The sequence below is a fragment of the Triturus cristatus genome, chromosome 2_2, assembly GCF_964204655.1.
Source record: "Triturus cristatus chromosome 2_2, aTriCri1.1, whole genome shotgun sequence".
NCBI lineage: Eukaryota > Metazoa > Chordata > Amphibia > Caudata > Salamandridae > Triturus > Triturus cristatus.
This window is the reverse complement of record NC_140582.1, coordinates 317,178,153-317,204,749: the sequence shown is the minus strand read 5'-3', so window position 1 is coordinate 317,204,749 and position 26,597 is coordinate 317,178,153. Positions and strand designations below refer to the sequence as shown.

Below are 26,597 nucleotides of genomic sequence, written 5' to 3'. Positions count from 1 at the left end.
TTGGACGCGTGCACTGAAAGGCTAATGCTCTTGTTAGGAGGCAGACATTAGCTCCAAGGACAGTTATATTGTAGTGGCTTGAAAATAAACACACGCAGTGCCAGCGGGTCTACTAGGCGCTGAAACAGGAGTGCAGAGTCTCGGACCTGATGGAATTCCCCTCCCCCACATCTCCTGCTCGCTGTCTGTAAGGGTCACCCTACAACTGGAAATGCCTGTGCAACCCTCTACTTAACAATGGAAACAGAACACAATTACCAACAAATGCAGCACAGACTGACCTTTGTGCTCAAGAAGCTCGTTTCCAGCACCCCTTCCCCTCGGATGCTTTAAAACTGCTTAAATCAAGCCATATGGCTCAGTGAGTTATTCAATACTCTACTACACAATAAACCGCGCCTGAGCACTTCACAGGTCTTTAAAAAGACCATTTGCATGTTAATGAGGCCTCGCTGTTGGTTCACCCCTTGTAAGAACCCCCGCAGCTCCACTCTGCCTAGATTCAGCCCCCCCACCCCCGAAATCAGCGCCACTCTGCCTACTGTTTAAAGATTCAGCCCCCCCCCCGAAATGCTTAGCCCCCCCCCCCCCCAACATTAACTAGCAAGTGATTTCGCTGGTCGCTTTTTCACAAACTCTGAACTTTGGCAGTGATGTTTCCCCTTGATAGAGAAGTTTCAGTTTCTGTATTTGGATTCCATGCCCATTCCTTCTTTGTCCTCTCTGCTGAAACTGCTCTCTGAAGTGTCAAATTTTATTAATACTAAACAAAAAACGCACTACCGTGCCAGGGCCAGACTTGGCGTTGATAATGATTGTTTGAAAAGGGAACTTTGAAAGGATACGAACTTGAACAATTCTGGTTTCAAAATATAAGAGAACACTGTAGAGGCATGCGTCTACCGACTGTTATATATAATTTGGGATATATTTCTTAATCTTTCAGTTCAGCCACTGCATGATTATATTGTTGTCTCTTTTTGAAACTCAGGAGCAGTAACATTGTCGTGGTGTCACTAGGGCTTCAAGTGGATGCTTTTTCAATATTCTATACAAGCCACAGTTACTGCTAATTTATCTTATGCAACTAACAACGATTGACAAAGCCAATAGTCGTTACTTGTTGTAGGTATCATGTTACTTGCTGTATCATTATGCCTGGATGCAATGACAAAAGAGACAGCAAAATACAAGTCGTATAGACCCCGCGCAACACCGCCCCCCATCCCCACCCATTTTTTTTTATCCCACTTAAAGCCGTGGGTCGGATACTCAACAACAGGACCGAACTGGAACCCCAAAGTAGGCCTGGCAATTATGTCGGAACAGCTGGAGGGTCATGGGGGAGGTTAACTGGGAAGCACTTTTGCTTCAGGAAACGCCCGATGCCCGGGCAAGCCAGCCTGGCCCTGCTCAACAACCCCGTTCTCTCCCGCATTTACCTGTGATCGGGCGCGCATCACCAATTGGGAGTTTTGGTGCTTTGGCGTCGGGCTGTATATTTCCGTTTGTGTCCGCAAAAAATCACTGTAGAAGATTAAAACTGATAGAAAGAAGAGTTGATATAGCAAGAAAACCAAAGTCCATGGTGGAGCAACGGACAAACGGGAAAACATCGCCCTTTCACTCTTTTCCCTGGAGGGGGCGCGTGTTCCGGTGTTAATTTCGAACATTTTCTAAATGAGTGTAGAACACGTATAACAAATGGCTGAGACAACCGCTGAGGGGTTAGATAAGGCAGAGCAAAAGGCACACCACTGCCTTTCTCCGAGGCAGAGCAGAAATGCCTCGGAGAAACGCAGCGTCCAGGACGGGGTCTGATCGGAGTGACGGCACCTCTTCTCCAATGGCTGGCCAGCATTCAAGAGGCCAGCCAATGGAGAACAGGGGAGAAGAGGGGCGGATAGCCATGGATTTCCAAGCTATTGGCATTGCTCATGACAATGCTGTTTCTTTAAATGTTTTAAAAACGAAAACATAAACAAAAATAATGTCATGAGCAATGCCAATAGCTCTAACTTTACCAATGCCGAGACCATTGCATTGTAAATGCTTGTTTAATAAATGTTGAAGCTCGCTAAGAAAACCGCAGCACATTGCCCAAAAGAACAATAGCTTACCTGTATCAATATTGCCTTCTGCTCATTATGCTATGATAAATAATGCCTTCCCCTGAGAGTTTACAATCTTTATCAGATGCCTCTGCTTTGTATTCTGCCTTTAAATGACAAGAAATTAATCTGCCAAAGGCTAATTGTAGGATCATCAAACTGCAAAATAGGTTGCCACCTGCAGAAAAGGTTAATCGACAAATCGCAAGCAGTGGAATGTCAGTTGATGGAGTTGTTGTGTTTGAATATATTGGTATTTGTTTCCAGGAATACCGTGACAGAATAGCTCATCTGCAGAAATCCGCACTTGTTCCTGCACAATACACCGAGGCTGCTTTAGGACCTTAGTGCATGGTGATGAATTCAGTGCGTCTGATGCTGGAATGCTTTAGGGCACCAGCGCTGTTTGTTGTTAAGCTTTGGGGTAGAGGAGTTGGCCACTGACATGTTGGAGCTGGAGAGAAAGTAAATCTTGTTCTTGAAGGCTTTACTTGCTGTACCTTAAAGGATTTACTCTCTCCCCCTGTCCTTGTAACTAAATTACATCCAGTGCATGGCTGAGGGGAGGCAGCCTGCCTATTGGCTCGGGTTCACTAGGCTGTTTATTTCAACACTACTAGAGATGTGCAGGGGACTAAACTGGGTTTGGCAAGATATGATATTCCTGAACTGGCATGAGGGAAGGTATCTTGCTATAGGTATGTCTGAACTGACGTAAAAGCTAAGGTATTATGTTTAACAACCAGGTCAGAGCACAAGTGACCTTTCAGATACATTTTAATTGATGAGGATTGCAGTTCGTCTCATAACCTCTTCCTACTGTCAGTCCCATGCAAGGAGCTATATTTGTATATGATGGAGTCATTTCAGACAATACCCAGGCAACTAAAATATAGGCTTTGATTGCTCTCACATGCTAAGTTTCCTTGACCTTTACTCCCTAGAGGATTGCTGAACTGTTGCTCTTCATATTTTGCATACTATTTCCTGATTGATTGTCCCCTTACATATTAGTGTAAGAAGGAAGCAGCTAAAACCTGTTTTAATGAACTACCAGAGACCGAGATGCTGCATGGCACTGCAGTTAAGTAAATCTACCACCATTTCTGTAGTAATTTGTTCGGGTCCCAGGGCACAGTACAGCCAACTGATGTTATCAGTATGAGATTTGATAAGGCTCCCAATCTTTCTAGACCTTAATCTTAAGCAAAGAAATGTGTGATGGTTATTTTCCATTAATGTAGTTTTATTTTTGCTGTCGGAGGGGCATGCTATTTTCATTTTTTATGGATAACTGTCTCTCATGGTTCTTTTCGGTGTTTTTAACCAATTATATTGTACCATGAGTGTTTATGCATTGTTTTAACCATATTTCTTTTGGATCTTTTTACCATACTGTTTTAAGGGTTTGTATACCTGAACTTTACTTGATGGATGATAATATTGGTCAGTTTATCGGAGTCCCTGATGACTATTTCCCACTTTTTCCCAATTCTATTAACCCCCTGATGGTACTTTTGTTTTAATTTTGAGGAAAACATATTCCAACCAGTAAATAGCATTTTCATTTGCTTCCCTGCAAACATGTCATTGTAAAAGTTGACTCTAATTTTGTCAGTTTTGAGGTCAACAAGTTCCTTAGTCTCCCTTATTTTTCAAGTCTTCTGCCTCTTGTCATGTGTCCCCCATCTACTGTATTATCACTGCCTCCCCTCAAACCTAACAATTTTAATCTCTGAATCAGGTTTTTCAGAAGGTAGCTTCCCACCTGTAGTTTTTTATTAGTTTGCGTAAAGTTCCCGATCTTAGTGTTAATAAGCAGGCATTGAATCCATGTGTTGATATTGATGTATAGAGAGCAATTCAGGAATATGATTTGTGAATGTATTAAAGGAAGGTATAGTCGCAAGCTGCAGTAATCTTGTTCTCTACATGTCAAAAATATAGTTTCACCAGTAGTGGTATGAAGTACAATAATACTCACAAGTTAGCATAACTCATTCTGCAGGGGGGCACTCGAACAGGACCATAATGAAGAAGATACTTGTGGACCTCAACTCCAGAGCACTCTGGAATGGAAACTGGCAGCAACCATACTCTGCACAATATTAGTCTTGTTGGCATAATCAGTCAACTTGTTCTGAGGACATCTCCATGTGAAAAACCCCACCCCTCCACCCTCTCAGCTGGGCCCATAGAAAAGGAAAGCAAAGCTTCTTCCAGTGTAACCCCTGATCGTGTTCCTCCCACAAGCCAGTAATAGTATCAGGGAAGACATGGGTGACAGACCTTTGCATAGTGTGGCTGTAGAATATGTCCTTTACTACCCACCCATATGCGTTCTATTCCAAAACTTGCCATCTACTACATTATTCCATACCACTTATCCCCAACAGACTGTGGTTGTACTTTACCATATCCCCATCCCACCTCCAACCCCCCCCCCCCCCACATCTCCTGGGCTTAGGCATGGTAAGTCCTCCTTTATGTTTCACTTTGTAGCATACCTCAATGTCTTTCATGTCTTAGGGGCTGGGTTGGGCATGGGAGCTGCGCAGTGGCGCTCTGTCGCTCTTGTTCTCTGACATCTCTGAGTCGATATGGTGCATGAAGCTCTGCTTCACTGAAACACCAGACCTAATGAAAGTGTCCATGATTATCTAACCTCTTCATGCTGTAGCTAGGAAGTGGCTAGTTTCACAGCTTGATTTTTATCAGTGTCAACTGCAGCAAATCAAGAATGAGTTCTAAACCTGATCAAGTCCAATAGCTTTGCCACTCACAAGACCTTTTTCTTCACCTGAAAGATTCAAGCATGACAAATTTGTCCCTAGGGTAGCTGTTGTTGAAAGGATACCAGGGTCAAGCTGCTGATCATCTGTTCAAGGCCCGATCCTCCTTTTCTTGCACCGAGTACTTTACAACTTGTTTGATATCGGAACCCTCCCCTGATCCTTAATGTTGTCCATTTTCAATCTGTTTTCAAGATCCTCACATTTTTCAGTGTTGAATATGTTTGGGCTTACAGCACTTTTACCCTTGATTTGATGGAGGAGAGTGTTGTGATATTGTTGATTGTTTCTTCATTCGTATATGTCTTTGTTTACAGTCTCTTGAATACATTTTGGCCACTAGGTCATCTCATATGTCTCATGCTTGATGTTATTTTTCACTTTGTCCGTAAGTGGTCATGCCTCTGCAACAGGTCTGCATTGGTAAAGGATGAGCTGTGCCACTGTGTCTCCCACCATCACCTCTTTGACAGGGGCATTCACCTGCAGAGTGCATTCCAAGCTCTCCGTTCCTAGTTGTCCAACCCTGTTTACTTGTGACTTGGGGTTGTAGAGATTTGTTGAGAAATCCCAACTTTTTCACCTTCCCGGACTTTCCGGTGCTTGGAATGCATATAGAGGCACATGCAATGTATGTGCCATTATCTGTATCTTTTTCCAGTTCCGGGGAGGGTAGCACCTTAGCAAACGTGTAGGTTGCAGCAATCTGCTCCAGTTGCTACAGCGCCTTCTCAATCAGCCGTTCTCTTCCTAGAAAGAACAAATCTGTGAGCCTCTCGGATGACTCCTTCAGGAGGCAGCATGTCCCTGAATTATCATTTGGTGGGATATCCATATTCCGTCATGAAGAAGATTGCACATTTCTATTGTTGGTTGGCCAAGCCCTAACAGTCCCATCTTCTGCTCCTGTGAGCTGTTCCCTTTGGTAGGCTGGCATTGGGTTATTTATTTGGCCTGGACTCTTGGATTACAACTCAAACCTCCCTATGGGTAAAGGCCAGTCTCTGCATCCAAGACCTGGGCAAGTCAGAACCCCCGCTACCTCCCAGAACCCCAGGTATCATTCCCCCCCACTGAACTGCACTATAGGCTGTTTAGAGCATCCTTTTCTTGAATGCATTTTCACGTGGGGCTCAGTGTTTCAGGGCCCTACCAATAGCCCCTCTCCCATCCACCAGTGAGCACTAATTCAACCCACTTCTCTGTGACCCCTCCAAGCTTCAGTAGATGTTTGTGTCCGACATTAATACAACCAGTATCGATAAAGGCTAATACCTGCATGCGCCTCCCCGCCACCTTTTGGCTGTTGCTTGCCAGGTACCTGATTTTGGATAGGGCCAAAGTCCTTGAACACACCTGGGGTTGGTCTCTCTCACCATTTAACTTTGAGGCACTGGGGTTGTCTATTTTGTCCGAGGTACCGTGCACCTCTCTGAGTGTCAGTTCCAGCTCAACCCTAAAGACCTCCTTTGAGATCTCACCTGGGTACCATCCTGGGGAACACGGTGGGATGGAGTTGTTTGCGGTGAACTCCTGTGCCACGGTTCAGTCACACTCTGTGCTTCCAGTGTGGATTCCATTGATGGCGGCGTTTAATATGTCACTGCAGGAGAAGGTCACCTTGGGAAAGGTTCAAGATGACAATCAAAACAGCCTTTCCTATTGCCATTAGTTGGGCTAAGAGGGTTGTAGAGTTTTTCGTTGTCAGCTTTAAAAAAGAAATCCTTGCAATGTCCATTATTTTAATAATATTATACAAAAACCCTTTCGTCTGCCTGAAGTGGTTTCTCAGGTGCATCTTGCACGGAAAATTACTTGACTGTTCCGACTGATTGGAGGTGAAAGAATGAGTCTGCTATCTAGACTACCAAGGACATATATATATATATTCTCCCCCCCACTCCCTCCCCCCCCCCCCCCCCCAAAAAATGGGCAAAGAGTGCACAGAGCTGAAAATTGGCTCTTTTTATGCCAGTTTTTGCACAGGAAGCAAAATCCGTAAGGAAACCAACATCTTGATGAGTAGTTATTTTATAAAAATGTATTTCATATCAATATAATAATGGAATTCATAAAACGTTGATAGTAGTACAGTTTCCAGACCTCCTTCTGTAAATCTTTGTGAACTCTTGAAATCGTAAATCTGCAACAATGTAAAGGCATATAACTGTGGGTGTGGTTCGGTGATGTGTTTTTGGAAGACTTTGGACACTGATTTATTTTCATTGTGTCCATAATGGTTATACACAAATTCTCCATTATTTATTTATATATTTATTTTTGAATATAGGCATGTGTCAAACATGTTTGATATCCAAACCTTCACACTAGTTTAGCAATCGTTTTTTTCAAGTTGCAAACTTTTTTTTGTGTACATTTTATTTTGAAAGCAAACAATCACAACCTTACTTTTTGGCTTCTGCATGTATTATCATGTAGTTCAGGGAACATACTGAAAGAATTCTACATATCCACAGTTGTAAAAAAACATTATCCAAGCAAACAAAGGCTGTTAGAGACGTACCACCTGCATCAAAGAGCGCTGAAACCGCCGGGCAGGTTGTGGACCACTTTGGGGGAAATGTAAAGTGCAGGCTTTATTTTATGCTTATACCACTGTAAAGCAAGCTCAGCTGGATATAACCACCTACTTCCTAATGTGTCTAGGCCCATGGTATCACTTTCAAGGGAACAAAACCTGCTGGTTATTGACAGCCAAACGGGTCAATGCTTGTTGAAAAGATTTGTGATAAAACCTCGGTCTGTGCCTGTAGAGAATGCGAGAAGAGAAGCTGAGTATCTTCTGTGTTAGATTGTGCATCCTCAAAAACAGTTACAGAACTGATTGAAGACATTACATGTCCTGTACACATTTGCCAAAAGTCCCAGACTCCGAAGTGTTAGGCACGTTATTATTCCTTTACAAAGTTTTAACGGTGGTTTTGTGCCTCAGACCTTCGAATGTTCTGGACCCAAATGACTCTCAGCGGGTTCTGGAAGACATTTGGCCCCTTACCATTCGGAACTTTTCTGTAACTTGCGTATGAGATTCTCTGGGGCAGTCTAACTCCATCTATGTACAAAGTCAATATAACACTTATGCGCTAACCAGGGAAAGTGCCTGCTCTTTGTCGGTCATATCAACCTATATCACTCCTCAATTTGGATGGTAAGCTCTTCTTCAAATACTTCAGTGAGGCTGGATAGTCTATTGGCTAACCTGATTCACCTGAATCAGGTCGATTTCATTTAAGGTAGAGGTGATAGGAGAGAGTAGAAATAGATCTTGCACAATTTATAGATAGCCAAGCAAAGAGACTACGGGCTGTTTATTTGTCATTGGATACCAGAAAGGTGCAACAGGATTGACTTGGCCTTCATGGTAGATGCTATACAAGAGGTGGCGTTAAGAGATTGTTTTTTTTTTAGGGTTCCTCGTGAAGTACCAAAAGCTGAAAGGAACAGTTAGGTTGAGTGGAAGCCTCACTGAGTGGGTACCTGCAGAGAGAGGCATGAAACCGGGATACCAGGTGACACTATTGGCTTTTTTCCTTGATTCTTGTCGTAATTGCTTTCTCCCTTCATTCTCGAGCCCATTCTGCAGAAAATCAGATCCAACTAGGACATCTAAGGTGTGAAGTTAAGTTGCAAACATAAGGAGATGATGGAAGAAGTGCTGAAACTTTCCAGACACTCACCCCTAGTCACAGATCTGGGTTGAATCCATCATCGTACTTTAGCCCACTTCGCTACCCCAGTTCAGACCCAGCCATTTGCAAATCAGTCTTGACCCTATTCCTCTTGGGAATAGTCCAGTTCGAACTGCCAAGTCGGGTCTTCCCTGGACCGGAAACAAGCATCCTGGGACCGGTTTCGGCGTAACACCCTTCATCAGCCAGGCTAGTTTGAATCCAGTGGCAAAGTGAGTAAGGGACCCACGTCTTTGCATGCCCTGGCCACTTAGGGCACACAAAGCAAACACAAGGAGATGATGCACCATTTTCAAGGTCCAGCCTTTGCTGCTGATAATAATTACCTGAATGACCCACAAACATCTGTGCAGGCTCTGTAGTTGGTACTCCCAACAATTTCATGTGGATTCTGGTTTCATAATCTGCTTGTGCTAGTGTGAAGAACTCATCAGTAATCATTTGGATCAAAGAATCCAGCACCTGTAGCTCTCCACTCCCTTCCGAAAGGCTTACATTGACGGAACTTTAAAATAGTCCTGGTGGGCGTAATTTCTGAGACTTTGCATAAAAATGTGGCTCAGGTTACCAAGTCTTTAACGGGTGTAATTATAACATCAACTTGGTGGCACATCATGGTAGGATCATGTCAATTGTACCTAGAATTCTTTATTTGTTCTGCTCACTCCTGCCCACTTTCTTAAGACAGACATTCAGACATTGCAGTACCTTTGCTCAGAATGCATTTTGCAAGGGATAGGGCACGAATTAGCTGGAAACAAGGGACCTGAAAACCTCGAAGGGGGAGGGGGGTGGCTGGGCATTCCGCACCTTCTCCAGTACTATCAAACATGTTAGTTGTTTCTTATAGGAATGGTCACACATATAGAGACTCAGCAAGAATAGTCTTACTTTGATCAAACTCTTTCGGTTAGTCACTGTGGTAGGTAGCATGACTGCCTAAGGATCAAAGGGTATTGTGTTTGTATTTTTTCCCCTGTAACGTGGGCAACTGTAAGCGCTTGGGACAAAATTATTATCATTGTGGGGCTTAATAGCCTTTACTGCACTGTTGGGAAGTGCTGAGTCCTTCCTGTAGTTAGATGAACAAACATTTTAAAAAATGGTGATAGGCTACAGGCCTCAAAAAATCATAAAATCATAAAAATGTTACTTACTAGTCCTGCAAGTCGAGTAACTTGAATAATCTACTCGACCTAAATGTAATGTACTTGACCCGTAAACTGGTTTCAAGTTGTGTGATCATAGGCAAATATTTTGTTTTACAGTCGGCTTTTTCTTCATTCACCCATATATGTGCACCTTCAAATATGTGAGTTCAGCATTTCTGCTGGATAAAACCAAACTCTTTTGTTTGTTTAAATAGATTTAATGTTTGCTCCGTGTGTTATAAGAATCTAGCTCACATATAAGGTACACATGATTCCCGATGTGTCTCAGGTTTTAGCATTGCCATCAGGGCAGGGGCAGGAGTGTTTCTCAGTTCATGTTTAAACACTCGATTTTAATAAGTATATTACTAAAGCATGATATGGTAGCGCACTGTCATTTGCAGACAGAACATTTTCAAGAAATTGGCCAAAAACCTTCCCACGACCTTGCAGCTTTACTGATAAAACTATATAGTGTATTAACAATAATCTATGACAATTGAGCTTCAGAAAACATATTTATCATTTGCACATCACCAAGTAAAGTGTTCTGATTTGTTTTTCATCAAATTAAAATATTTTTTTCATCACACAGAAGTACAAAGAATGGGCTTTCACAACTACCGAATTATATTTTGAAATGTTTGTACAGTTGACTTATTAGATATTTAAATGTGTGTTAGGAAAAACCTGATACCCTACAACCTTTCATTTCTCAATTTGTACAGCAGGACAGACAGTTCACTTTACAAAATCCTAGAACTCTGCAGTCCGAGAAGAAAAAATAATTGTAAATTTACTTCTGACCTCTGTTTCTGAACACAGAGCAAATGTGACCAGATAAAAAAAAGATTTAAAGGCATCTTTATTGCTCCTTCACTTCCTGACTGAACAGAACTGTTCTTTGTTAACTCGCCAGAGCATATAGCTCGACGTGATAAAATCTGCCTTGCCATGGCAAATGGGCGAGTAGAATTTTAGAGGCCTGGGCTTGGTGTGGGGTGTTAGAGGGTTAAGGCTGGAGACCCGTTTTGAGAAGGGGGTCATCAAGACATTTTCTCCGGAAAGGAAGACTCGTTCCAGAACCTACAGGTGCAACACTGGGTGATGCAGCCTCAGGAAAGGGAGGGTGGTGACTAGCTAACAAAGCCATTTGAGAAATTGATGAAAATAAACAGGCCAGATGTGTCTGTGATCCTGCATTTATAAGATTCTGACCCAACCTTATTCCCTGGAGGGACTTCTGTTCAAGAGGCAGTGGGAGGAGGAGCAATAGGTTACCCCGGAGAAGGACCAGTGGAAACGTATACTTCAGATACAAAATAATTTTCCTCAACACGCGCTGTAAGGGAAATGCTACTCAATCAAAGTTTTGTAAGCAAACCGGAATAAAGTGAAATCTAGCAATTACTGCAGAGGCTGCGGGAACGAGGGCACCTTGACACATATCCTATGATCATGATCAAGGCAGAGTCCTAATGAATCCAGTGTTGGAGGTAATATGCCTTATAACTGAGAATGACCTTTCTAGATGCCCATCAAGTGCGCTGTTATAGGGCCCCTCAGAAAGCACTTCCTCATTGGATGGCACTAACAGGAATACTTTATTTCTACTAATGGCAGCTAACCATGCTGTCCTTATGCCGTGGGAGAAATTGGTGGTCCCTGTGTACGTGACTGCATAGTTCTGGGTACTATTCCATGTGGAAAAATTAGCGTATGACACAGCAGGGAAGTATAAACAATACCAGAAAATATGGGGTTTGGTCCTTTTCTTTCTGGCTTGAAATTGTAACAATATCAACTGTCCAAGGAGATTGAGAGTACTCCACTGAGTAGATGAACGAGGACCATATGGAAACCATTGACACAGTGTGTAGAGAATGCTGTATTGCTATCTGGCAAAAGCTGTTCTCATGCCCATACGGAGAGATCAGTTCAAGAGAGTAGGATTAAGATCATCGCAATAATTTCAAAATGCTTTTGACTGTCTGAAAACGTTTGTTAACAAAATTCATTGACCATTATTGGAACATGGGTGTCTCTGTAAAAAAACATGTGTAAGATGATTTACAGATGTTATTATATGTAGTGGAGAGGTTGTGGTGAGAAGGGGACGCTTGTCCAAGTCTTTTGAAGCTGTCCTGAAATAAAGAATTTTTAGTAAATGGTGCTTTTGGCGAAAAGATATGTAAACCAGAATGAGTAAAGGCAAGAAGGTAGAGTTGGGCAAGTTGTAAAAAAAGGTGGACAAAGTCTTGCCTGAAGGGACAAACACAATGTCACTGTGAAAACAGTTATGGATCAGAGTAAAGGAAAGCAGGTAGAAAGTTTTCTTTGTTTGGAAGCAGATGGGTTCTATATGCCACAGTTATTATTCTACTAGGCTTCTCAGTTGATGGGCAATTTCCTCAGTACTGTAGGAAAACAAACAGATCCAAAATTGCTCCTACTTTGGAAAAGAGGTCGTTGCTATGTATTCAGGAAAGAATGTACTGCATTGATAAGACATGTGGGTGCGCGGTACACTTTTTTTATTGGTCATGGAAAAGATATTCAAGTTTAAAAATATAGAAATCTGGTAGCCCAAATACCAACTGAAATGCTACTAAAATTTGATTGGCTGCCAACATTTCAACCAGTGATAACAAATTTTTGTTACAAAATACATCATTTGTTGATGGTACCATAATACTTTTAAGAATAGTGGTGTGGGAGCGCCCGGCTCCGTCGGCCCTTGGCCTCGGACTATTATCCTGATGCCCATCCTCGCCGATTCTCGAGGTGCAACGTGTGCGAAGACGCGCTGACCGCGCCGCCGCTTTCCCGGAGTCTCAGCCCGCCCAGATGCCGGAGTTCTGGGTGCTTTTGTTCTCTGCACTGTACCCCTGTGCCATTGTGGCCTTTGCCGGCCCCCTGGAAGCTCCGCAGTTACCGGACCCGCCAGCGCAAACCTGAGCCCCGCGGTCCCGATCTCACCTCGCACCACGGATCGTCGCCGGATGAGCCCGGGGAGGGACGGCCGGACACCTTCTGCACCCTGCGCCTGACGGGCTGGAGCTGTGGGGTGGGCCCCGGTGCGGCGGGTCTCCTGCCCCGCTCTGAGGACCGCGCTGTGGGAGGCTGCTGACCCCCTTCTTCTATTGCCTAGCCGGCGGCAAAGAGAACCCGCGGGAAGAGAAGCGACTCTCGGCCTTCCCTGTTGCGGCGCAGGCCTGAGGGGAGTTGACTCCTTGCCACGACCCCCCCCCCGGCCATTACACCGTATAGCGGTAAAACATGGCGTTGATTGACTGCTCGCGGCTGGGGGGTGATGCTCCGGTCTCGCCCGCTGCCCATTTCGCCCTCCCTCTTCCGGACACCAGCTTCACAGTGCCGTCCCGGATTGCTGCCGATGTGGGGGCCCAGCTTCCGCTGACATGCGGCTCCGTTCTGGCTGTCCTGCGGGACTTTCGACTACAAATGTGTGCTGGCCTGCAGGCGCTGAGTGAGCGGTTTGACTCCATACTGTCGGCTGCGGGTCGGGAGCGCTCTGTTTGTCATCAACAAGGCGTGGGTCTACCAGTGCTTTTGTCCTCTTGCGGGGACGCAACGGCGGTGTACGATGGTGCTACACTGGTGCCTGCATCCGGCGTTCCCGGCACCCAGGATCAACCGCTCTCCAGCTCAACTGCGGATACTTTGTTCCCCTGGTCATGGCTGCCTGCTTCATTGTTGCCTGCCTCACCGCGTCCGCAAGAGTATCCTGCTGAGCGATGCCTAACAGCCTCGAGGAATCGTCCGCGGTGGCCTACTGCTTCTTTTCTGTGGAACTCCTGTACTCTACTTGCCAGGTCTGGATCTTATGTGGTGCAAAGAGGGACCTTAATAGATGGTCGGCGGCCATTTCGTGATCCTACTTCACCATCTTCTCACAAGCGGCCATCTTGTCTTTGTCTGCTCGGGCTGCGGGGCCTTCATGTAGGGGCTGGTTTAATCCCAAGCCTGCGATCGGGCCAGGGCTAGAATGACTTATATCGCCATGGTTCATGGACGGGCTGGACTGGGACTGGAACTGTATGTATGTGTTGTGCTCACTCGCCGCGATTTGTCTTCCTTCGCTTAAATTGTTGTGACACGTCATTTTCGCACGCAGTTTTTGGCGTAGTGGGTTCTCAGTGTGTGGAGGCCATAGCTGGCTGATGGTTTGGGGCGCTCTGGTGTTCCGTGGGCTCCTCCCCACCTTCTTTCCTGTTTTCTTATTTTCTTTACTCTATTCCTACTTTCTCTTTTGTCTATATTTCGGGTTCATTGGGCGACAGGCACTATGCTGGGGGGGGGGGCAGGCCGTAGCCTCCGCATTGGTGTAGGGTGGGGGGGTAATACTCTGTTCTTAATTAGTTCTATGGGCCTTTTTCTTTTATGTCTCTGCGCTATACTTGCTTCGATTCGGGGTCTGGGTGTGGGGTGGATTGAGTGGGGGCGGCTCTGGAGGGGTGCGTAATTGCTCATGTGACTATCCTGTTATATCACTGCACCGCCTCACTGCTTGAGATTTTACTTCCATTGTTGTTTTAATGATGCTGCTGCTCTCCTGTGTGGTGAAGCTATCTGGCGGACTCGAATCTCTTTTGTTCTTATCCTTCACTGACTTTTTTTTCCCTGATAAAATTACCGTAAAACTTAAAATTAACCTTCACTTCTCCTTCCCCTGGTGTCAAGGATCTCTCCAGTATATAACACATAACTCGTTGTTAATCTTGACCGTTGAAGCACAGGGGATGTAATGTTGGTATTAGTGCTTAACCGTATCGTGGCCGGCCTGACGGTTGTAGGCCCGTATTTGTTCTATTAAGATGCACGAATAAAGGTTTTTAAAAAGAATAGTGGTGTGTTCTAAGGCAGTGGTTCCCAAACCAAAACCAGACAAAGGCGCCGCGGTCACAGATGCTGATCATAATCTATTCTGAATTACACCAGCCTCTGGAATGCAGGCCGGGTGCGCAGTGCCTGGCAACCACTAGGTGGTGCACTTGCTGCATCGTAGTGTAATAATTTATCATAAGTGAAGAAAGACACGGTAGCAGACGCTGCCCTCATTGAAAGTGTATTCACTTTGTTTAAGCATCTGCTGAACAATCCCCACGCGAGGACAGTAAACAGTTTGGTATTTGGGTATTTTTTATGAGCACAAGCCACTGGAATTAGCATCTCGTCTCAGAGGCCATTCCCAAGTCACTGGCACAAGGAAATTAAGATTCACTGTATTTTCAAAAAAGAATCGTGGTCCACAGTGTTACTCTAATTTATTTATGTTCATGTTAGTTTTTTTCCAGTATTTATGAAGGACAAAAGATTGGGGCTGAACATCCCCGACGTTACCATGTGATACCTTCACTGTTTAACTTTGTTAGCACTAAATACGATTCTGTGTAATTCCAAACTGGTCACTCCTTCAGGACCACAGTAGAAGCATCGTCTTCATTTCCTTACAACACTGCCGTATATTTGCCCATCATTGATAACACTTAGGAGCACACCGGATGTTGCCCTTTATCATTAAAGAGGGGTAGGGAGGTTTCGGCTAAATATATCTTATCACATCAAGATTAACGCGGAAGCGGCTGGAGTACTGCCTCGTAACAAGAGGTCCAGTACGTTTGCAGAATAACCGTTTTCACTAGTATGCTTGTCCGTATTTGCAGATGGCTTTTTCAGATGCTGGAGCCACATTCTGGGCTTTGTCCACACTATCCTTCCTGGCTTTTTGCTCTGCCTTTCAGTTGAGGCATTTTGAATACTTTAGTGGGTGTTCGAATGCCTTCACTGCATCTTACTCCCAGTGCAAATGTGCTGGCTTTTAGTATGTTATTTTTTGTATGTGGCAGTACAGTGAAAGACTTGCAGAAGTGAAGCATACAAAGGACTGACCTGCAGCAATGGAATCCTGTGGTTCAGAGGCATTGTCAAAGTTTTTTTTTTCATCTCCATACTGTGGCTATTGCTGTTGTTTTGTTGCTAATTACAGTGGTTTGTATATAGGCAGACAGTATTTTAACAGCACTAACTTTCTAATTGGAGGTATAGCACCAAACGTATTCTCAATGCCTTGGCGTTCTTTTAATTGGTTTTATTACATGAATTAATGGCTACAAAAAATAGGCTTTATCTTTCTTGATATAAATAGCTTTACTGGAATTAAAGTGTACACATGGAAGCCATCTGGACTTTGTGTCTAAATGAACCTCGGTGGTAATGTGAAAGGAAAATCATGAAGTGAACAAGCCATTGCAACTCCTCATTGTATTCTATGTGGAATACTAACAGATGTAAGGAACTATAAGCCCACTGGTTACTGCAGGCAACTATAACTCACGCGACCGCAATCCTCTGCTGATGACGTCAGATATTACATCACTGTATTTAGACACTTATTTACCCATGTCTTCTTCCATTAATCTTTAGCTATACATATATTACAAATATTTATTTTTCATAAAGACACATATGTCACCAGTGATGTAATATCTGACGTCATCAGCAGAGGATTGCGGTTGCGTGAGTTATAGTTGCCTGCAGTGACTATAATGGGGGAATTTCATTGGTTTTTTACGAGTGAAATGTCCAGCTAACTATAACATATGTGAAACCTATGGTTTTTTAAGTGAATTTGCAAGGTTTTTAAAATGCTAATTCGTAACTATAACGTGTGTGAAACCTATGGTTTTTTCAGTGAATTTGTACGGTTTTTTAAATGCTAAGCTATGTATTTATTTTTATTTTTTTTCAGGTTTTTCACCGTGCGCGCACCGTGAATTATTTATTTTTTTGAAAATCGAGAGGTGCGCGCATCCTGCGCGCACGGTGCGCTTCGCGCGCGCGCTGTGGGCGCTCGGTGCGCGCATCTCGCGATTTAAAAAAAATAAATAAAATTGTTTTTTTCTCCCTTGGGGGTCCTTCTGTGACCCCCTGACCAAGGCTAGGGGGTCAGGAACTGTCCACTCTGCCCCCTTTTCACGTTCACCACCTTTTTTTTTTTTTCACCCCCTCAGACTGCGAGAGACAAAATGGTGGCCGACACTTCCTGGTTTCGACCGATTCGAATGTTTACCGACATCTAACAACCAATCAGAATTGCGCTCGCGCACGGCAGGGTGCGCGCACCGTGCGCGCACGGTGCGCGCTTATAGATATTGATATGCTTTTAAATGCTATTTTCTCAGGAAATACTGAACAGATTTACACCAGACCTGCAAAAGGCACTTCCTTGACCTTATGGCTACCTCTCTGTCAAATTTCAAGTAATTCTGTTCAGCCGTTCGGGCTGTACCTTGGACTAAAGGTCCCTATGGAAAAATGCATGGGGAAAACGCGTTTTGGGACCCCCCCCATTTTCTCGGCCCCCGCTTGACGAATCACCCCGAGACTTTCAGGGTAGGAGCTGAGCGGAGCGCCCCATTAGTTTTGAAAATTTCGCGAGGATTCGTCAACCGGCGCCAAAGTTATTCAAAATAGAATATTGAGATTTCCTACGGAAACTAGGTTGTAACTATAACTATCTACTGGCGACCGCCAGTAGATAGTTATAGTTAGGACCGTGTTTCCATAGGAAATCCGCAACATTCTATTTGGAATAACTTTGGCGCCGGTTGACGAATCCTCGCGAAATTTTCAAAACTAATGGGGCGCTCCGCTCAGCTCCTACCCTGAAAGTCTCGGGGGGATTCGTCAAGCGGGGGCTGAGAAAAAAGGGGGGTCCCAAAACACGTTTTCCCCATGCAATTTTCCATAGGGACCTTTAGTCCAAGGTACAGCCCGAACGGCTGAACAGAATTACTTGAAATTTGGCAGAGAGGTAGTCCTCGGGTCAGGGAAGTGCCTTTTGCAGGTCTGGTGTCAATCTGTTAAGTAGTTCCTGAGAAAATCAAAAGTAAAATCATATACATATGTGGGCGGAGCCTAACCACACATCTCATCCTGAGATCTGATTGGCTGTCAGCACTTCATCCAAGAAGTGTTGGCAGCCATCTTGGGACCAATATACATGATAGCACCTCATTAAAAAGCATTGCAGTTAATAGAAGGTTTTAAGACTTTAGTTACATTATAAATCATTTGTTGATGGTACCATACTCATTTTAGGAATTGTGGTATGTTCTAAGATGATTTCACCATGTGAAAAAGCCTTCTGCTGGGATATCATGATTGAGAGAAAAATAATTTTCTCATGCTTTTCCCACAGAGGTTTGGAAGGTGATCTATAAGCTAAACTGAGAGCTTATTTTCTGTAAATTCACATTATCTTTCTCAGTCATGTGAGAATGAAGTCTGACATTCTCAGTAAAACATGTACATCCAACAAGGGCAGAGACTGTCAGTTGATTCCTTTGTGTTCTACTGCAGCTTCCCAGAGTGTTCCAAAGAACAACTAGAGCGCTAACAGTCCTACTTAGGATAAACATATGGCACACCTGAAGCCATCTCGCTTGGATTAAAGTGGTAACTCTTAAAACATTTAATTTAAAAAGGAACAAAATGAGGGGGTTCATTTTTCCATAAAAAGTATGATTAGTGCTGCAGAAAGAAAAATTAGGGCACATTTTGAGTGACTTCTCAAATTCTCTTCTATTTCATTAAAAAATTCTGACATGCAGACTGAAACATGCACTTTCAATACCAGCAGCAGTTTTCCCTGGTGAGCAGTAGCTTTACTACAGTGATCTAATGAGCAAAAAGAGTGCTAACATTCTGAATTTATGGCAAATGTGTGACACATCTGAATGCTTTCTTGATGGAATCAAAGTAAAAAACTGAAAGTATTTCCTACTGAGGAGACTGCAGTAAATGAGGAAATTAGGAAACTTCATAACAAATAAGTCTCCCAAGATGGCCACCAGAGACAAAAGAGCCCAAATGTAGCCCAAATATCACCCAGATGTAGCCCAAGTATAGCCCAATGACAGAATGTCCCAGAGTGTTCTTAAAAACAACTAGAGCGCTTACTGTCTTAATTATGACAAAAGTATGGCACACCTGAAGCCATCTTGATTGGAATAAACTGGTAACACTTAAAACATTTAATTTAAAAAGGAACACAATGAGGGGGTTCATTTTGCCATAGAAATTATGATTAATGCTGAAGAAAGAAAATGAGGGCACATTTTGAGTGACTTCTCAAATCCTCTTCTATTTCATTAAAAAATTCTGACATGCAGACTGAAACATGCACTTTTAATACCAGGAGCAGACTTCCATGGTGAACAGTAGTTTTACTACAGTGATCTAATGAGCAACTAGAGTGCTAACATTCAGAATTTATGGCAAATGTGTGACATATCTGAATATCTTCATGATGGAATCAAAGTAAAAAACTGAAAGCATTTCCTACTGAGGAGACTGCAGTACATGATGAAATTAGGAAACTTCATAACAAATAAATCTCCCAAGATGGCCACCGGAGACAAAAGAGCCCAAATGTAGCCCAAAATCACCCAGATGTAGCCCAAATATAGCCCAATGACAGAAGTGTGCAAAACACTTATTATTTTGTGTTTTTGCAGTGTTATATAGTGCAGACTTGTCAGGTATTGGAGTGCTTTACATGAGAATTGGTTAAATCACACAAGAACAAATTCATTTTGGTTGTAGACATAGGGAGACTAAGTGATTTGACCAGAATCACAGAATGTCGAGCTGAAGCAGAAACTCCAACCTGGTTCCCCAGTTGCAAAGTCTGCAGTTCTGGAAGTAACACCACATCCTCTCCCCTAAGTGCAACATTTAATCAAGTGGTCAACTGGATAAAAAAACATAAAGATAACAAATAATTTAAAAGTGCTTTGTCGCTATTTGAAAACTCAGAAAATATATCCTTATTTTAGTCTTTTAGAGCACTAACCATAATTTTGATGCCAATAAGACCCTCTCATATATGTAATTTCTAAAGGAAATGCTCTAGGTATTACAGTTTTGATTACATCAAGATGACGTAAGGCGTTTCACACTTTTGTAATAAATATAGAATGTTAGCAATCTAGTTGTTCATTAGGATACTGTTGAGAGGCAGAGGCCAGGGGCACGGACTCTGAAAATTGAAGGCAGGTAGGAGGGTGCAAAGGCAACAATTTAACCACACTGAGCAGGCAGGAAGGGCCGTGGCAGCACAACAGACTATGGAGGGCAGTGGAAAGGGGGGCAGGGGCAACAAACCAACAATACAGGACTTGCAATAGAGGCTGTGGTAATGTAATAGACCATTGTGGGCAGAAGGAAGAGGCAATGGTAGTACAACCATACATGCCAACAGACCCGTTTCAGCCAGGAAACGTCCAATGTTTTTAAGCTCAAATGGGCTTTATTTGATCTGTCTCCTGTCTACAATCTCCTCTTTTTCAATGTAACTCAAAGGGGAAAATCAATACCCCAGATTTTTTTCAAAATCTCCCTCTTACCAAGTTCAAAATGTTCGCAAGTATGGTACATTGGATCATGGAAGGAAATGGGGTAGAGACATGGACTTGGATAACAGAGGACAGGAGGGACATGGAGAGGTGCACCAAACTGACCCTGCAGGGCAGGCATCAGGGTTTGCAGCAGCACAATACACCACACAGGGCATGCGGGGTGGGAGTGCAGCACAACAATCCATAGAAAGCAAGAGGGAGGGGACAGGACCATGCACATGCACAACAGAGAACAGAGGGGCAAGAGGCAATGGTAGCTAGCTGACCATAATGGACAGACAGGAGAGAAAATTGCAGCATAACAGACCATAAAGGGCAGGAGGGACGGATCAGGGGCATTACAATGGAACAGACAAGCCAGGAGGGAGGGAGTAGGGGTCTGCACATGTAAACAGAGGGCTGGGGGCAAGGGGGCAGGGCAGGAGCAGCAAGATAGCCATGGAGGTCAGGCAGGATGGGGCACTAGAAGCAAGACACACCATGAAGAGCAACACTGAGACTGTGATGGCATACACACAGACCATGGAGGGAAGGTGGGAGGGGGTCAGGGGCAGCTAACTGACCACACAGGGAAGGTGGGAGAGGCCATGGCAGCACAGAAGACTATGCATGGCAAGTGGGAGGGTTAGTGGCAGCACAATGGCTATGATGGGCAAGAAGGAGTGTGCAGGGGCATGCATAAAGGACGATGGAGGATAGAAGGGAGGGTCAGGACCTGTGCACAGACAAAGTTCAGGGGAAGGAGCCTCACAACAGACCGCACGGGGCAGGCAGGAGGAGCAGTTGCAGCAAAACAGACCAGGGAGGGCAGAAGGGTGTGGCAGTACAATGGACCATGTAGGACAGGAGGAAGAGGATAGGGGCATGGCATGTGGACAGGCAGGGTGGAGGTGGCAGGGACAGGTTACAGTCGTCTGACAATGCTAGGCAGGTGGGAGGGGAGTGGCAGCTCAACAGAACACTCAGAGTAGATAGGAGTGCAGGTCCATGGAACATGGTGGGCAAAAAGGATGGAGCAGGGGCATGCACAAAGACATCGGAGGGCAGGGGGAAGGAGAATAGGGGCAGCAAGCTAAGCACAGAGTTTAAGCAGGAGGTCAATGATGGGGCATAGAATTGGGCAATGGAGGGCAGGAGGAGTGGACTAGTACATCATACTAAATTGAGGGCAGTGGCAGCACATCAGACCATGCATGGCAGGAGGGGGGAGGCTAGTCCATGGATTCACACAACAGAGGATAGGGAGGAGGGGGATGGGGCAGCAAGCTAACTGTTCAGAGAAGGCGGGTATTAGGAACTTTATTGTTTTTAAAACGTGTGTCTGTGCGAACTACTTAAAATATGAACAAGTATGCAGCATAATCTCACTTTTATTCAGGAAGAAGAGGACGTTTGTGACTGTGACTCCGGGCTCACTTGGCAGAAACATCCCCTATCGCAAAATGTAATGCCCGTGAAAAGGGTAGGTGAACACAGTGTTATATAGAACATAGTCCTGAGAGCACGATTGAAAATGAAAACTAGATATAGTGTATGGTATAAACTATGCACCAAAAAGTGTGATATAAGATGAACCGGGCGTGAAATATAATATGCAATACATTGTGCGCAATTACAGATTCATTGGAGAGCGCGCTATAGCACAGGCACTAGCGCGTGCTATGCAATATGCGCCTTGGAGTGTAATATGCACAGGGCAGTGTTGTGTAACCTAACTAGTCTCTAAAGTTGTAATATAAAATATGTGCTGGGGAGTGTAACGTTGCATATGCACTGTGACAAAGATATGGATCCCAGATTGTAATATGTATGGCATAGCACTGTGCGTTATAACATAGGCATCGAGGAAGGCACGTTAGATGGGGCAATATAACCCGTGCGAAGACAAGTGTGGCATGACATATTCACGGGGTGGTGTTACAGTGCACATGGGCTAGAGAGTGTCATAGCATATGCACTAGCTAGTGGAATACAACACAGAGGTGTGTGGCACTCAGCAGGCAATGGTGGGTGTAACACAGCATTGGGCTCTGCCAGGAGCGCGCTGTGACTCTCAAGTGATGTTCGTCCCCTTTCCAGAGAGTAAAATAAAAAGTATTACACATCTGGCAGTGGATGTGTGTTTTATTAACCGTGAGGGGGGTTTCTTGCATAGTTTTGGTCGAATTTTTGTCGAATCCCCTTTGAATGGCTTGGTGTGCATGTGTATTAAATGTGCCCGTCAATAGCTACCCATGTTTGTATAAATAAACGACAAGGGTGTCTACCGGGATTAGGCACGGTAGGGCTTCAGACATGTCAGAGCTTCACTAGTGGTGTAAATACATTCCACGTGGATTCATTGTATGCATAGTCTCCTTTTAATGAATATCACGCAAATCGTCATGGTGATAGGTACGTACGGTTTGTCCAGCATGTCCTAGGTGTGTCTATAAATATATATTTTTAAAAAATAATAAAAAACAGTGGCCGACCCTGGGGATTGGGGTCAAAAAAATATAATTAGGAGACAGGCCCTGGGGGATGGGGTCATCAGGGCCAATAAATTAGAATAAGAAGGGGAACCACACAGCCCCCCTTCTTAAAAAAATTAAAATAAATAAAAGACTGGCATCGTGCCGGAGGCCACGCCCCCTCCTTGCAGCACTCTGCAAACGCGCCCCCTGGCGAATTGTAAGTTGGGGAATTAATTCCTCTTCAATACTGAGGGTCCCTGAGGGCCAACTAGCCCAACAGGCATCTCCAGTATGCGCCAGGGAGCTGCGCTGCAGACAGGTGTTCTGAGGCAACGCAGCTCTGTGGCGCTTACTGGAGGTACCTAGTGGTCTAGTTTGACCCTAGGGACCCTTAGGATTCAAGGGGACTTAATCTCTCAACTTAGAACACCCACAGGGCGCGTTTACACAGTGGTGAAGGGAGGGGACGGGGCCTGAGGTGACGTGTGCAAACACGCACTATGGCACGTTTTAAATTGGGGATATAATTTCCCTTCAATACTGAGGGCCCCTGGGGGCTAACTAGCCCACCAAGTGCTTCCAGTAAGCGCCACTGAGCTGCATTGCAGAGAGGTGGTCCAGGCCGTGCCACTTTTTACACCTCTCTGCAACGCAGCTCTGTGGCACTTACTGGAGGTACCTAGTGGGCTAGTTGGACCCTAGGGACCCTCAGGATTCAAATGAACTTAATCTCCCAACTAAAAACGGACACAGGGCGTGTTTACACAGTGGTGAAGGGAGTGGACGGGGCCTGAGTTAACGTGTGCAAAAACGCCCTGTGGCCTGTTTTAAGAGGTAGTTTTATTCCCCCTGCCCTATTATATACTAGGGGCTTACAGAGGAGGTCATGCTAATCACAGGGGGACCCCAACGCATAATGTTCCCTAGTGTATGTAGGTGTTTTCACTGTATTCTAAGTGTCTTTTAACATAGCACTGGCTCTAGGACTGGTTAGTCAGACTCAGTTACCACCAGTATCCGTCTGAAAAAGTTGAGGGTACAGGATGATTTTGCAACAAGGCTTCTTTCTGCTTTTCTTTTTGTTCTTTCTGCACGTTATCCTGCTTCCTGCACTTTTCTTCGTCTTTAAGGACTTCTGTTGCTTCTTTCTGCACTTCTTTTTTTTCTTTCTGTGCATTTTTTCTTCTTTCTGTGCATGTCCTATCTCTGTAGGCATAGTTAGAAATTAGCATTTAAAAAACCTTTGAAATTCACAGAAAAAACCATAGGTTTCAGGCACGTTATAGTTAGGAATTAGCATTTAAAAAACCTCAGAAATTCACTGAAAAAACCATAGGTTTCAGGGGTGTTATAGTTAGCTGGACTTTTCACTTGTACAAAACCATTGAAATTCCCCCGTTATAGTTAGTTCAGCTAACTATAACTCGCGCGCCCGCAATGCACTGCTGATGACGTCACATATTACATCACTCATGACGTGGTCAGTGACATCACTCATGACATCACTGATGACATCACTGATGACATCATCCTTGTGATAGAGTGGCAGACCTCCTCTCACCCTAATATAACCTTTGATACACACATTCAAAAATAGAGACTAAAATTTTCAAAACAATGGACATACCAATACCAGTTACAACAACCTCTTCAGTAATTCTAAGATCCACATACACATCCACTCATTCACCAACAGTCCTATACAGTCACTCATACATGTACTCACTCATCATATGTACTCATACACCTATACATCCTGTTACACAATGCCACTCCTCCATAGAGTTACTCACACACATAGTCACTCATGCTAATAAAGAATCAAACATACATTTACTTGCATATACAGTTATACACACACCACCACACTTACTTCTACGGAAACTTACACATACTTAGTCTTTTAAACAATCACTTATAGAAACACATACTTATTCATACAGGAACTCTTTCAATCTCTCACTCTCACATATACTCACTTATATACACCAATAGTCACATATACTAGTTTAAAACATATGTAGTTACTCATAAAGACACTATTGAGTCATTCACTCACTAACACACCCATACACACACTCATCCACCCATACAGTCCTGCACACTTCAACACATACAAACAGTGAGTCACTCATCAGTGATTTCATCAGTGATGTCATTTGAGATGTCATCAGTGATGTCATGAGTGATGTCACTGACCATGTCATGAGTGATGTAATATCATCAGCAGTGCATTGCGGGCGCGCGAGTTATAGTTAGCTGAACTAACTATAACGGGGGAATTTCAATGGTTTTGTACAAGTGAAAAGTCCAGCTAACTAGAACACCCCTGAAACCTATGGTTTTTTCTGTGAATATATATATATATATATATATATATATATATATATATATATATATATATATATATATATATATATATATATATATATTACACACACACACACACCCTCACACTCACACAGACACACCACCCCCACACCCCCACCCCCACCCCCCCCACCCCACACCCACACACACACCCACCCCCACACACACACCCACACACACACACCCCACACACACCCCCCACACCCCCCACACCCCCCACACCCCCCCCACACCCCACACACCCCACACACACCACACACACACACCACACACACCACACACACCCCCACGCACACACCCCCACGCACACACCACCCCCCACCCACACCCACACCCCCACACACACACACACACACACACCCACACACACACACACCACACACACACACCACACACACACACACCCACACACACACACCCAACCCCACCCCCCCACACACACACCCCCCACACACACACACCCCCCACACACACACACACACCACCCCCCCCCACACACACACACACACCACCCCCCCACACACCCACCTACGACTGACCCTGTTCGATACATATAAGAGTCCTGTGCACAGCTCTTCCGGAGTCCGCCGCAGTAGGGCTCCACTGGTATCCAGATAAGAAATTTCTAAAATAATGGAAGGTACACCAGAAAAAAGTGCAATTTCAAATATGGATGTCCTTTGTTTCTTTTATTCTTATAGTACAACATGCAGTCAGTCATCAGCCAACACGTTTCGTTCTTTACAAAAGTACTTCTTCAGGGCTGTGACACAAGACATCACATAAATATACATACCTTCATATATATGAAACATGGATAAAACAAGACATAAGTACATACAAATGACACCATACACATTAAAAAGTACATGTATCTGCAGTCAATACACAGCTCATAATTCTGTTGAATCCTATAGCACTTTTAAAATCACAAACCAAAAATCATGAGCACCCAAGTTACCACATAACCTGGTGAGGAGCACAAATTTCACTAAACAAGCCATAGAAGTCCACAACATGTGTCAACCCAAATTCACATCAAGGTTCAAACTGAAATAGGCAATACTTTATATACACATGTTTATTCACAAAAAAATCAGAAAGTAAGAAGGTTTTTGGGGGGGGGGGGGGGTAAAATTGTAGAGTCACTTAATAGGAAAGAAAATGGGAAAGAAGAGCATCACAGAGATACCAGAACAGGAATACACAGCCTAATGTTTGAGCCATATTGTACTAGGATACCGTAATACCTCTCATGACAGCAAAGGATTTATATGTATCTATATATAATGGTACAAAGGGCAACAGGCAGGGGAGATTTTGGACAAATAATAAAAATTTCGAAAAACACAAATGTTCAACACTCGCCAAAATAAATCAACTGTAGTGATCAGCCTGGAGTCAGAAAGCGGAGGGGTATAGGTAAAATCCCTAAAGGCCTCCCCTTAAGGGGATTCCAGTGAATTTATAGCAGTACACAGCGATCTAGAATCAAGAGCATCAATAATCAAGTTTTAATATAATAAATCTAGGAAAGATGGTGCAATCACAGTTCAAGTGTCCCC

The 26,597-nt window shown here is 44.1% G+C and overlaps 1 protein-coding gene across 5 annotated transcripts in view; it reads left to right on the top strand.

Moving 5' to 3' along the window:
- The window catches only part of SEC24B (SEC24 homolog B, COPII component), a 678,312-nt gene that overhangs the window by 21,550 nt on the left and 630,165 nt on the right, over positions 1 to 26,597 (top strand). The gene's annotated exons all lie outside the window — the stretch shown is intronic.